This window comes from Salvelinus sp. IW2-2015, linkage group LG11 (genome assembly GCF_002910315.2).
Source record: "Salvelinus sp. IW2-2015 linkage group LG11, ASM291031v2, whole genome shotgun sequence".
NCBI classification, from domain to species: domain Eukaryota; kingdom Metazoa; phylum Chordata; class Actinopteri; order Salmoniformes; family Salmonidae; genus Salvelinus; species Salvelinus sp. IW2-2015.
Genome location: NC_036851.1, coordinates 8,952,554 through 8,964,977, shown reverse-complemented (window position 1 = coordinate 8,964,977; position 12,424 = coordinate 8,952,554). Strand labels below are relative to the sequence as shown.

Here is a 12,424-nt window from a genome sequence, read left to right as displayed (position 1 = left end):
TTCAAAAGCATAAAACGTATGTGCACGGTATGGATAACACATTCTGTGGACTGAATATATGAATTTACAGCCATTTCTACATACTTACAAAATTAGACTTTGATACGTACTGAATCTTAAAAGCAATCTCAMCGATGTTCAAATATCCTTGTTTGGGGCTATTATTATTTTTGTTTGTGAAAACTATAATTTTAAGTGCTTTATTTGTAAAAGGGATGCACGTAATCTACTGTCACAGATGGGGATCCAAACCAATACAGTCGTTATAAATAATGGTTGATGACAATACTGGTTCACGTCGGTCTAAATTCATGTCATCTAGCAAGGTGTTGGTATTGGTTTCTTCCCTTTAGCCTGTGCGTTAAAACACAGTGTTCCATATGGATAGCCGCATATTAGCCTACAGAATGTGCATGAAATGTGAGGATCAAAAGTTGGCACATGGTTATTCATACTTATTTTTCTCCCATGTTCACTGATACTGTACATGAGTTGTGATGGGTTTCATTTCGATAATGAAATGAAAAGAAACATGAAGTCATTTTTTCCAGTGTATGGCCCAGGTCCTGGTGCTGCTCCAATACAACTAATGAAGGTCTCTGAGGGGATAACTTCACTCAGAAGGTGAATCTCAKAAGTGAGGCTGTTTATTAAAGAAATTCGAATAATTACAGCATGCAATGGCAGATGTATTTTTCTCTTTCTTTCATTCTCGCTCTTGCTCTCTCTCTCTCTGTGTGTGCAACACAATTTTTGTGGTGCAGTTCAGGGAATATTTGACGCTAACACTGCTATGAAAAAGCTTAACACAGAGACATATGACTCATATGACTAATGCCTTTTGATTTTAAACATTCAACTCAAAATCAAGCTTTTGATACATTTAAAATCAAATCTATTGTTTCTGAAAAGTTATTTGTTCTAGAACAAATGGTATTAGTACCAGAAGGCCAAGCCTTAGTGGACAAAAACTATTTGTGTGTTGACAATTAGGAAAAGCTTAGCTCCTTATGCTAAGACACACTGCACATTGGAGGGGGCATTAGATCTGACTATTCACAGTATGTGCTTTAAATGTGATTTTTCTCCTTTCTCTTCATGCTCTAACAAAGCAGCTGTCTGATTAAGGAGACAGAGGATTGTGGATTTGTGTTTTGGGGACACAAACACTGTCCTCAGAGCTAATCAGCCTTGCTTTTCCTTGTCTGCCCCTGTAGATATTCATGATTATGCCACCACTCACAGCACAGTGGTGCATGTTCCTTCTCTCTCTCTCTCTCTCTCTCTCTCTCTCTCTCTCTCTCTCTCTCTCTCTCTCTCTCTCTCTCTCTCTCTCTCTCTCTCTCTCTCTCTCTTTCCACATCCTCTTTATCTCTGTCTATCTCCTTCCTAGTTCTCTATTCATCCATATGTCCTTCATCCATCCATATGTCCTTCATCCCCCTGACATGTGTTGTGCGGTCAACTGTCTATCTGCAATTAGTGCTATCATCTCATTTCATCCTGTGGAACACAGATGGCAATAACCTTACGGCTCCTGTTGCGCAGCGAYGATACAACTCTGCYGTGATTAATTGAAGTCCCTCCAGAGAGTCAGAGGAGGTGTAGATCTTCCGTTTCACACCCGCTGACAGGCAACCCTTTACAGTGTTTTATAGATTGCTGTATGTAGCCCCCGGAGTTGCTTGTGGTCCCACTGTTGTTCTGAGGGTTTTTTATTGGACTGTGTTATTGTATTGCTGACAGGCGGAGCAAAGGTCACCCTGGGACAGTTCAACTGCACTGGATGTAAACAATGCTGGACAATTAATGAGAATGGATTGGGTTTGTGGGTTCGGATGCTGGGTTGGTTGTTGAGGTGTCTATGATAGGGTTTGATCCAATTAGGCTCTCCCCTTTGGCCAATTATCCTGTAAAAGTGAAACTTGGTCAAATTGGGACACCTACGTTGGCGCCATTTGTTCCAAATCTGTACGAGCTAGACGTGTGATGAAAGTGGTTAAAAGTGGATATGATTGCACTGTAACTCGGTGCAGTGTTATATTTGCAACAAGGTCTCACAGTCTCATGTCAGAATTAGACGTTAAAAGTTGTTCAAAATGTCAAATTTAGAAGTGTTTAAGGTTAAATTCAGGCATTAACTCTGAAATCTTAAGGTTATGCATTAACTCTGAATGGTTAAGGTAAGAGTTAAGGTTTGGGATAGGCTTTATTTTTTTTAAATATATAGCTGGATTTGAACATGCAACCTTTGGCASCAGAGGCAGATGCTTACCTACTTGAAGGTAACAGCGCTCACTGTTGCCTCTAGTGGCCGGTTTCCATGTCATCTTCCGACTTCCTCAGACATGGAYGGACTTCGAGTGGTCATAAGCAGTATGGCCAAGACCATTCTCCAATGTGAAGCTACAGTACTATCAAATAGAGGATGGCTCTTGCAGACCCATTTCAACCTTTCTCAGTGGCAAATATCATTTATTAAGCTTTATTTAAACAGGGGAAACAAGGTGAGACAGAGTCTCTTGTACAGTTGTGTCCTGTGATAGAACAAATAAAACGACACAGCAATTAATAAGAATTTAAAACAAAATAAAAAAGTACAAGATGGAGGTTAAAATGATTMAAATAAATAAACTTCTATATGAAAAACACACATTACAAAAAGCAATCACAGTTTATAATATAAAGTTAATGTAATGTGCATTTAAACTGTCTTACAGGCACCAAAATATCTAACTGGAGTTCTCTCTGCAATTCATTCCTGAGTGTGGAGCATGATATTCAAATGCGGTTTTGCCTAACTCCGGGGTATCTCTAGCACTAGCATGTCCTGTGACCGAGTCTGATAAATACTGTTTGACCACTGGATTTTTGAGTTAAGATAATTAGGAAGTTTCTGTAAGACAGCTTTATAGACAAATATCAACCAGTGTCTGCCCCTTCTAAAAGTCAGGAAGTCMCAGCCAACCGAAGTGTACAAAAGGCAATGAGGTGTGCAAAAGTTTGCACCAGAAACAAAGCGCAACGCTGCATGATACACTGCATCCAATKTCTTCAGTACTGATGCTGATCCATGCATAAATAAAACATCACCATTATCAAGCACTGACATAAAAGTGGCCTGCACAATTTACTTTCTGTGCTGTGATGACAGACAATATTTATTTATATTAAAAAATCTAATTCTCAATTTCCGCTTCTTTCCAGCTCAGTTACATGAGTTCTAAAAGAGAGATTATCATCTAACCAAATTCCAAGCGATTTATAGGTTGGAACACGTTCCAAAAGAGTGCCATCATGGGTAGCAATGTTCAGATTTTCCAATTGTATACCTTTGGATCATGAAAATACCATAAACTTAGTTTAACTTGAATTAAGCACCAGCCTAAGATCTACAAGTGCATCTTTAAGTAATTAAAAGTTAAACTGCAGGAATGTAAATGCTTGAGCGAGTGATAGGGCTGTGGCATATATTACTGTGTCATCAGCATAGAAATTAAAGTTGCATTTCTTTTCACTGAGTTACAGATATCATTTATGTATATAGTGAGTAATAAAGGACCTAAAATCGAACCTTGTGGGACTCCTTTGTGAACAGTGACAAAATCTGATTTTACCCCATCTGCAATAATAGCTTGAAATCTATAACTGAGATAATTCTGAAACCACAAACATGTATCTGAGGCCAACCCCAGTGAGGTCAGTCTTTTCAGCAGAAGAGAATGATCAACTGTATCGAAAGCCTTTGACAGGTCAACAAACAAAGCAACACCGTTCAACTTCTTATCCAAAACTCTTACAATATCATTTACAACCAGTGTGGTAGCTGTGAGAGTACTGGGCCCCGGTCGAAAATCAGACTGAAATTTGTTCAGTATGCAGTTGTCAGACAAGAAACAGCACAGCTGTACATTTATAGTCTGTACACGCTCTCTCACTCTCTCTGTCTGTCTGTCTGTCTGTCTGTCTCTCTGTCTGTCCGATATTGTCCGATATTGTCCTGGTGCTAAAAGAGACATTGTGAGAGATACAGCAGCCAGGGTATGTTTTCATTTTTTTGGGTTAAAGAAGCCATCACATTGGCAACAAATAGAGGAGTCTGAGCGTGGCAGGCAGACAGAGCTGGAGCTGTGAACACTTGATATGCATGAGACCGCAGGTGATTTATAGAAGAAGAGACTATCAGGGATGAGAGGCTTGTGTCTAGTTTTAAGGAGAAACCCCTAGGCAGCATTTGTGTTCTCTTCCAGCCCTTGGCTGTCAGATTAATATGAAAAGACACTGTGCTCTGTTTGCATGCAGGAGACAAGCAAAATATGTATTTGGCATTTTCTGAATGTTGCACATTTATGTAGGCCATGTGAAGTCCAGCCAGAACTTGTACAATTAGCTTACTCAGTCACACTCAGGCAACCAGAACCAAAGATAATCTTAAAAAACAAAACATTGCACTGTTGGAGTTGTCAAAAAGCCTTGATAAACCAACTTACCATTTGAAAGATTTACATGTACATGTACGGTAGGGTGGCCACCCACTCTGCCCAGAGTGGGTGAAAACACGCTTAGGTGATGAAATTTCTGATCCAAAAAGTTGGATTTCGTAACCTAATACTCCAATAATAAGCACCGAGCTCTAGTGCCGCTTTCTCACAGCGACTTGAGGATTTTACACATTGTGGTGGTCGTCTGCAAAGTTGTTTCTGCAGGTCACAAAAACCCCAATTCTCACAAACTGAATTAAATATAAAAGGCTTTGAAATTAAAAAGCTTGCGGTATGCTTAGTACTCCATTGACATTTCACAGAGATATGCTTGTTTTTGTGTGAAATCCTTGAAAAAATTGTCACGATCTATCACAAGGATGACGCTGGAGAGACGAAGCAGGTACGGGGAGTAACATTTAATAAATAACGGACACGGAACGAGACACAAAACAGCCCAGCAAAAAACAACCAATACAGAAGCAGGGAACAGAGCTGGGGAACTGACACATATAGGGGAGAAATGAACAGGTGATAATAGAGTCCAGGAGAGTCCAATAACGCTGATGCGCGTGACAAGGAAAGGCAGGTGTACGTGATGGATGGCAGGAGTGAGTGATGCAAGGCATTCTGGCGCCCTCAAGCGCCAGGGGGAGAAAGAGCGGGAGCAGACGTGACAGTACCCCCCACTAGGGGCGCCACCCGGCGTCCCACCTGGGCAAACCGGCCGAGACATGGGCGCTGGGCAAGCCGGTTGAGGCGTGGAAGCCCGACGAACCGGCTGGAGCGTGAGAGCTGGCGAGCCGGCTGAGGCATGGGAGCCTGACGATCCGGCTGAGTCCAGACGCCTGTCGATCCCGCTGAGGAAACCCGATGATCCGGTGGATTGTGACGTGGGATGGGAAGCCACCGAGCCAACCGAGGCAATGAAACCTCTCGAGCCAGCCAGGGCATGAAAGCTCGACGGGCTGGTTAGGCACCCCCGGTTCCATCGGCGGCAGAATCCACCCCCGACGTCACCGACAAAACAAACAAACAAACAAAAAAAACTCCTGGACAGGCTGGGCAGACAAGAACTGACGATCCAGCTGAGGCCCGACGTGGGATGGCGCCATCCGAGCCAACCGGGGCAAGGAAACCTCTCGAGCCTGCTAGGGCGTGGAAGCCCGACGAGCAGGGTAGGCACCCCCGGTTCCATCGGTGGTGACCCAGAGCCGATGCCACTATACCAACCAGAACGCCAGTACTCCCCGATGCTTTGTGTGATGGCTTCTGCATTCTGTCACGATCTATCACAAGGATGACGCTGGAGAGACGAAGCAGGTACGGGGAGTAACATTTAATAAATAACGGACACGGAACGAGACACAAACAGCCCAGCAAACAGAAAAACAACCAATGCAGAAGCAGGGAACAGAGCTGGGGAACTGACACATATAGGGGAGGAAATGAACAGGTGATAATAGAGTCCAGGTTAGTCCAATAACGCTGATGCGCGTGACAAGGAAAGGCAGGTGTACGTGATGGATGGCGGGAGTGAGTGATGCAAGGCATTCTGGCGCCCTCAAGCGCCAGGGGGAGGGAAAGAGCGGGAGCAGCCGTGACAAAAATAACCCTAATTTTTCATTAATATGAAAAGCGTATATTAAAATATGAAAATACTGGCCTCCATTGATTTAGTGACGCTAATTCTGTCTTTCATAGAAAGGTAAAAACTCCAATAACCTTTGAACCGATTATGAAAGAGACATGAGGTTTGTACTATTGGTTTTCTTCGAGGAGTATCTACACAAATAACATTATTTGACCCATTTGTCAAAACATGTGTTTTTGATTGGACACCCTATGTATTTCCCCTCAACTGACCCTACAAACATCATCTGCTGCATGTCACGTTCATGAGCAAAATCAGTACAGTACTGCAATGTCCTACTACACAGAAGCGATCAATCATCAGAGATCAAAGATCAGAAGTGCACCCTCTATACATTTCTATGGACAGCAGATGTCATGACATTTCTCCAACCAGCCTTTCTCCGCAGCTCGAGAATGAACGAGGAAACGAGTCGAGGTCAGATCATGGAAACGCGCCTGGTCGAGGTAGGATTCTGAAAGTAACACACGCGTTGTTTGACAAAGTAACTGTAATAATATTACCCAATTTCAAAATGTAACACTTTATTTTACGCCATTACTCCTAAAAGTAATCTGATTAGGTAACACGCTACTTTTGTAACGCATTACCCTCAACACTGGTCTTCACAAGGCAGCCAGCCATCCACAGTATTGCACCATATTTGAGCAGTTCAAAGCACTTGAGTGCAAGGCCTTGCCAGCTGTGTTCTTCATGGGCTAATAAGTTTAGGTGTGTCATATATCACGTTATACAGCATGTCCTGCCTCCCCGTGGAACCACTGAGGTGGATCCGACAGCATTTCAGGAGAATATCTAAGCTCCATCATGGCTAGCGAGAGAGTAGCAGTAGCAGCAGCATCATCGTGACACTGTACGCTCTGCTTTGTCGTGTGAGGAGGTGGGGGGAGCATATCCCATGGTTTATAGATGCCATTTAAAGGAGCATGCCCAAGCTTGGCTGGCTGCAATGAACTGTAACTGCAACAAAACACCAAGACAATAAACAAACAAATTGGTTGCCTGGGAGCCAGCAGTGTCCCAGTCACTATGGGCTAATGCTTATGCTGCATGCAGTGAAGGAAGACGGGTTGCTGCTGGCTGCTCCTCAGAGATTCGACTGTGAAACACAACTCCATCTTATATTTATTCCTGCTTATTTGGTGTCACTTTACTAATGTGTGTGTAAGATCGTGAGGGTGTGTTGTGTTTGCAATGGAGGGACTCCAGGTTTCTTTGTTACAGGTTTGTAAAATGGAGCGGATCTCAGTTGCATCTGTTGTCCAGCCAGTGTACCTGATGTGGCTGCAGATTGGAGTCCTGCGGGGGCCTATCACGTAAAGTTCATATGGCATTGTTGTGAAACGGCGGGTAAACAGCTTGCACAGTGCCCGGGGGGCAGGATGCCACATTGCATTCAACAGAWTTTTTTACCGTTTTGAATTTAGATTCCAAGTTATATCGTCTAACCCACTATGTGTATTTGGTTGCAACATTTGTCAACATTTGTAAAACATTTTGGCAACCAACTCATGTTTGGTCACAGTTAAAGTCAAATGAAGCAAGAAGGACATAATTCTCTGCCATAGCTCCACTACTTCCACCTAGCAGCACATACTGTAAAATAAAAAAAATCCATTCCTTTTACCCAGGGGCGAAAGTAAGGTGGTATGGTCCGGTACGGCGTCCCGGCAAAATAAACAGTGGGGGTACACCGTACCGGTAAAACATGACCCTATCACAATAATTAAAACAACATGTCAAGAAAACTGTAGGCTATTACACCACTTTTAAAAAATTACCGCATGTCAGAGGCATGGAACATTTGCTAATTGATTTGAAAACGGGTGGTATAGCCTACGCTCCAAAATGCATTYTGTCAAGGCAGAGATGAGTGGCCGACACCGAGACGCRCGCGGACAGCAATTGACGCATACATTCTGGCCTAATGACAATCACCAAATGTCATTACACTTTTTGGTATTTTGTGTAACAGATCTCAGGTCTGTTACACAAAACAGGTCTCTATCCATTCACTACTGTTTGGAGGCTGTAAATATGTTGCTAGTGGATGAACGTGCACGGGTAGCCYAGTAAAGGAGCCCTTTGAAGTGATTGTTTAACAATCAGATTAAACCATTATGACTGGTTGTGTTTATGCCACAGTGAAAAGTAATACATTTTATAAGTTAAATGACAGATCTTTACGACTATGCCAACAGAGATCCTATTGAATTAATAGGGGTTCTATGTCATTCTATGATTAGGCCCATAAAAGAAATTGTCCCGTACCGCGAATAAATGAATTCTACTTTCACCCCTGATTTKACCACATAACTGAGTTTCTCTTATTGCCAATCCCCACCATATGAGGAACTACAGTACAATAAAGGAATTAGGGGAATGAGTGTGCAGGAGAATCCTTCGTCCAGCCCCTTGAAGTGGACAGCATTCAGCACTCAGCTGGAGTCTGAGCCCTGAATACCCAGCAGCTTCAGGACAGCTTAGGAGCTCACTCGCCCTTCTATAGAGGTGCCTTTCAGCACCGCTGGCAACCATTTCCCCATCCCCTTACCATCCCCTCCCTCTCCACTCGCCCCATTTGAGCATGTCGACATTTGGCAGCCCTCACTCCCAATACTTTACCATTGCAGTGAGTTCCTATTAACTCATTCTCCATGGCAGCAGGCAGGACTAGAGAACCCAATCTCACTCTCCAAGCTTTTACGATCATCCCTGTGAAAGGCCTAGATTGGGGAATTGGAGCTTTGGAGAGGCCCAGTTCTACGCTGCGCTCCCTTTGAGAGGAAGAGAGTTGTCATTTTGTCATTTGTTTTTCTTAAACGCCAAAGGCTCCCTGGCAGAGACTTTTTTTCTTTCTCTTTCTGCTGCTGTTGTCAGGCTCCACCTCATGCCTGTAATCATGAGGCTGCAATTTGGGCAGAAAATTWGAATTACGGGGTTTAGAAATTAGCCTGTTATTTTCTATGCTTGTTATTTCTTTGTTGAGAAAGGGTGGGGGAAGTCGACCCAGCTCTGATTATAGTTCAGGGAATAAGATGCAATAAAACCTGGGATCATGTCAAAGTTCTCTCATTTAAGGGCATGAGTCCATGCGGTTGTTTCCTGCAAGTTCAAATTAACTGTTGTGACTCAGAGACTCTCCTATAAATTGGATTAGGGGATTGACTCCTCCACAGCAACCTGGGGAAAAAAGGAAAGGGGTGTCGATTTCATGACCTAACACAAAGACTGTTCAAGTTTCTCATCATCAGATCCCTTTACGGAAGAGCTGGGACTTCAAAGAAATGCCTATCATCAAAAAGATTTACCCCGTGTCATTAAATATATTGTGCAGAGACTGTGTATACGCCTTTATCTATCTGTGGTACAAGATGGGAATGAGAAACAGAAATCAGTCATAGTTTTATTGTTATCTTTCTGAAGATAGAATTAGCTGAAGGGCAACTTCATTTCAGTTCCTCGCTTTGATCCAAATCTTTTTTTCTGGTTATGTAAGCTGAACAAAAACATAAACACAACCTGCAACAATTTCAAAGATTTTACTGAGTTACAGTTCATATAAGGAAATCAGTCAATTGAAATAAATAAATTAAGACCTAATCTATGGATTTCACATGACTGGGAATACAGATATGCATCTGTTGGTCACAGACATGTCTGTGGAATGTTTTCCCACTCCTCTTCAATGGCTGTGCGAAGTTGCTGGAACACGTTGTCGTACACGTCGATCCAGAGCAAATTCTGCCAAATTCTCCAAAACGACGTTGGAGGTGGCTTAGGGTAGAGAAATTAATATTCAATTCTGTGGCAACAGCTCTGGTGGACATTCCTGCAGACAGCATGCCAATTGCACACTCCCTCAAAACTTAAGACATCTGTGGCATTGTGTTTTGTGACAAAACTACAATTTCTTGAGTGGCCTTTTATTGTCCGCAGCACAAGGTGCCCCTGTGTAATGATCATGTTGATTAAATCAGCTTCTTGATATGCCACACCAATCAGGTGTTTGTATTATCTTGGTAAAGGAGAAATACTCACTAACAAGGATGTTAACAAAGTTGTCCACAGAATTTGAGAGAAATAAGCATTTTGTACGTATGGAACATTCCTGGGATTTATTTTTTCAGCCCATGAAACATAGGACCAACACTTTACATGTTGCGTTTATATTTTTGTTCAATATGTAATTGTACTAGAGCCCTGCATGGGCATGAATTTTAAGCCCTATCCATGTCCGGGACATTCAGGCCCTAGCCTACCCAGGCCCGATTTTCTTTTGACAAATTTAAGGCCCGAAATCAGAAATAACTTCCTTTGTAAGCTGCTCCTCTATGTCTGACACTCGCTCGCTGCACGCAGCTCACTCTGCACGCACTCTGCTCATGGTGGCAAAGTCTGTGAGTATCCATAGCAATGACTCCGCTTGGGCTGCGCTGCTCAATGAAGACACACGAGGCAGCAGTTCGCTGTCTTTTCGTCACTCTAAACCGGCAAAACTCAAGGAACATGATTATCTGTGAAGTAKTCTCTCCTGTCTTATATTTGATGAAGTTGAAGCACTTCTGACACCATGTTATGATCTTAGTCAGATAGGACTGTACACACGCAAATGGCTCAGCTTCAAAATGTTAGTGATCAATTTAGTGATTGTCGAGCTCTGGCCATACCTTAACCCGATGTATAATGCCGGGGTCCGTCGGGCTCGAGTCGGTAGCAGAGCTCTAACTTGTACAACATTCTGGGGACCAGGGTTTCCTTTTATATGTCCAGTCATTGCACAACCATTCTAAATACAAGTGCGTGATGGCCACCATTTTTTTTATTTTGGTAATTGTGAAGCTTGCCTCCCATTTGCCATTCAAGTGCATTGGCAACAGTAGGCAGGCTATCAGCGTGTTACCCACCACTTCGCAATGTAAGCTGGAGGCAGTACGCGTTTTGAAAAACATATACWTAATTGTTTAAAAACCTGAACGTTTTAGTTCATGTTATGAGGCAGAAACATGGAGGGAAATGTTTTATAAAGACTAGCATTTCCCTCCTATTCTGTATCAACTTTCTTCTGTTGTCCAGAGTCATATTAGCGACCCATCCTAGTTGTGGCGTCTTTATAAATAGATCAATAGATTCCCCCCTCTTTCTAAGTTTCTAACAGAGATGTTCATATCTGACATGTGGAATCGCTCCCATCAGGGGCACTGTTTAGAATTGTATTTTGGCAAATTACATTTGATTGGCTGCTTCATTACAGGAGATGTTCTGTTAAGATGGGTTACCATAATCTAAATGTGACCTCTGTCATTCTGAGCACTGTGAGTGAATGCCCTAACAGGTTACGAAGCAAATGCATATGGGTCCAGCACATTTCTCAAATGGCGGTAATCAGAGGTGTGGACTTGAGTCACATGACTTGGACTCGAGTCAGACTCGAGTCACAAATATGATGACTTGCAACTCGACTTTGACTTTAACACCAATKACTCGTGACTTGACTTGGACTTGAGCCTTTTGACTCGACCTGACTTGATACCCTCCCCAAGCCCAAATATAAAAAATGATGCTATTAAAAAAAGTGTGCAGCGCATCAACTCTTCATTTAACGGACTACAGTTTGAATCCGACAGCAGACAATCAAATTGTGCCAGCTGAGAAAAGGTTGTGCGTGGCAGTGCAGAGGAACGTCGGCGGGTGAATTCAGATGGAGCCCTTGGAAAGATGATACCAAAAATTTCGGATATAAAGACAACGCTGTGTCAACAAAAAACGGATTGCAACTTGCAAAACATGCGGGAATAAAATTACAGACGGAGGYGCAACAATTTCCAACTTAGTTCGACATTTGAAGCTGCACAAAGAACGGTAAGTCGTGGCTAATATAGCCGACAGATATTATATTTTAATACTTTACTAGTGTATCATGTAGGCTAACGTAATGTTAAATTAATGAGCCTCCAGACAGTCAATCAGTGCGGGAACGTGATCATTGCACCCAAGATTGAGCTACAACTGGCTAGGCAGTTGGTAGCCTAAATCCTGCCTGATGTTACTGCTGTTCCTAAAACCATTGACATACATTAGCCTACTGTAACCACACAGAGAGAGAGTGTGTGTTAAGGTTGGGCGATTGTGTACAAGCCTACACCGCCCGATTGCGCCCCATAGCAATCCACGTTAGTCCATCACTATTGGGGGGGGGTCTTTCTCATGGCTACCCTTGTATTTCCATGGAAATATAACGTTTATTTGGAAAGGTATAAATATATAGATGTTTTTAAAAGCATTCATG

The 12,424-nt window shown here is 42.8% G+C and overlaps 1 protein-coding gene across 3 annotated transcripts in view; it reads left to right on the top strand.

The window, feature by feature from the left end:
* Positions 1-12,424, top strand: part of LOC111969743 (chemokine-like protein TAFA-2) — a 197,490-nt gene that overhangs the window by 639 nt on the left and 184,427 nt on the right. The gene's annotated exons all lie outside the window — the stretch shown is intronic.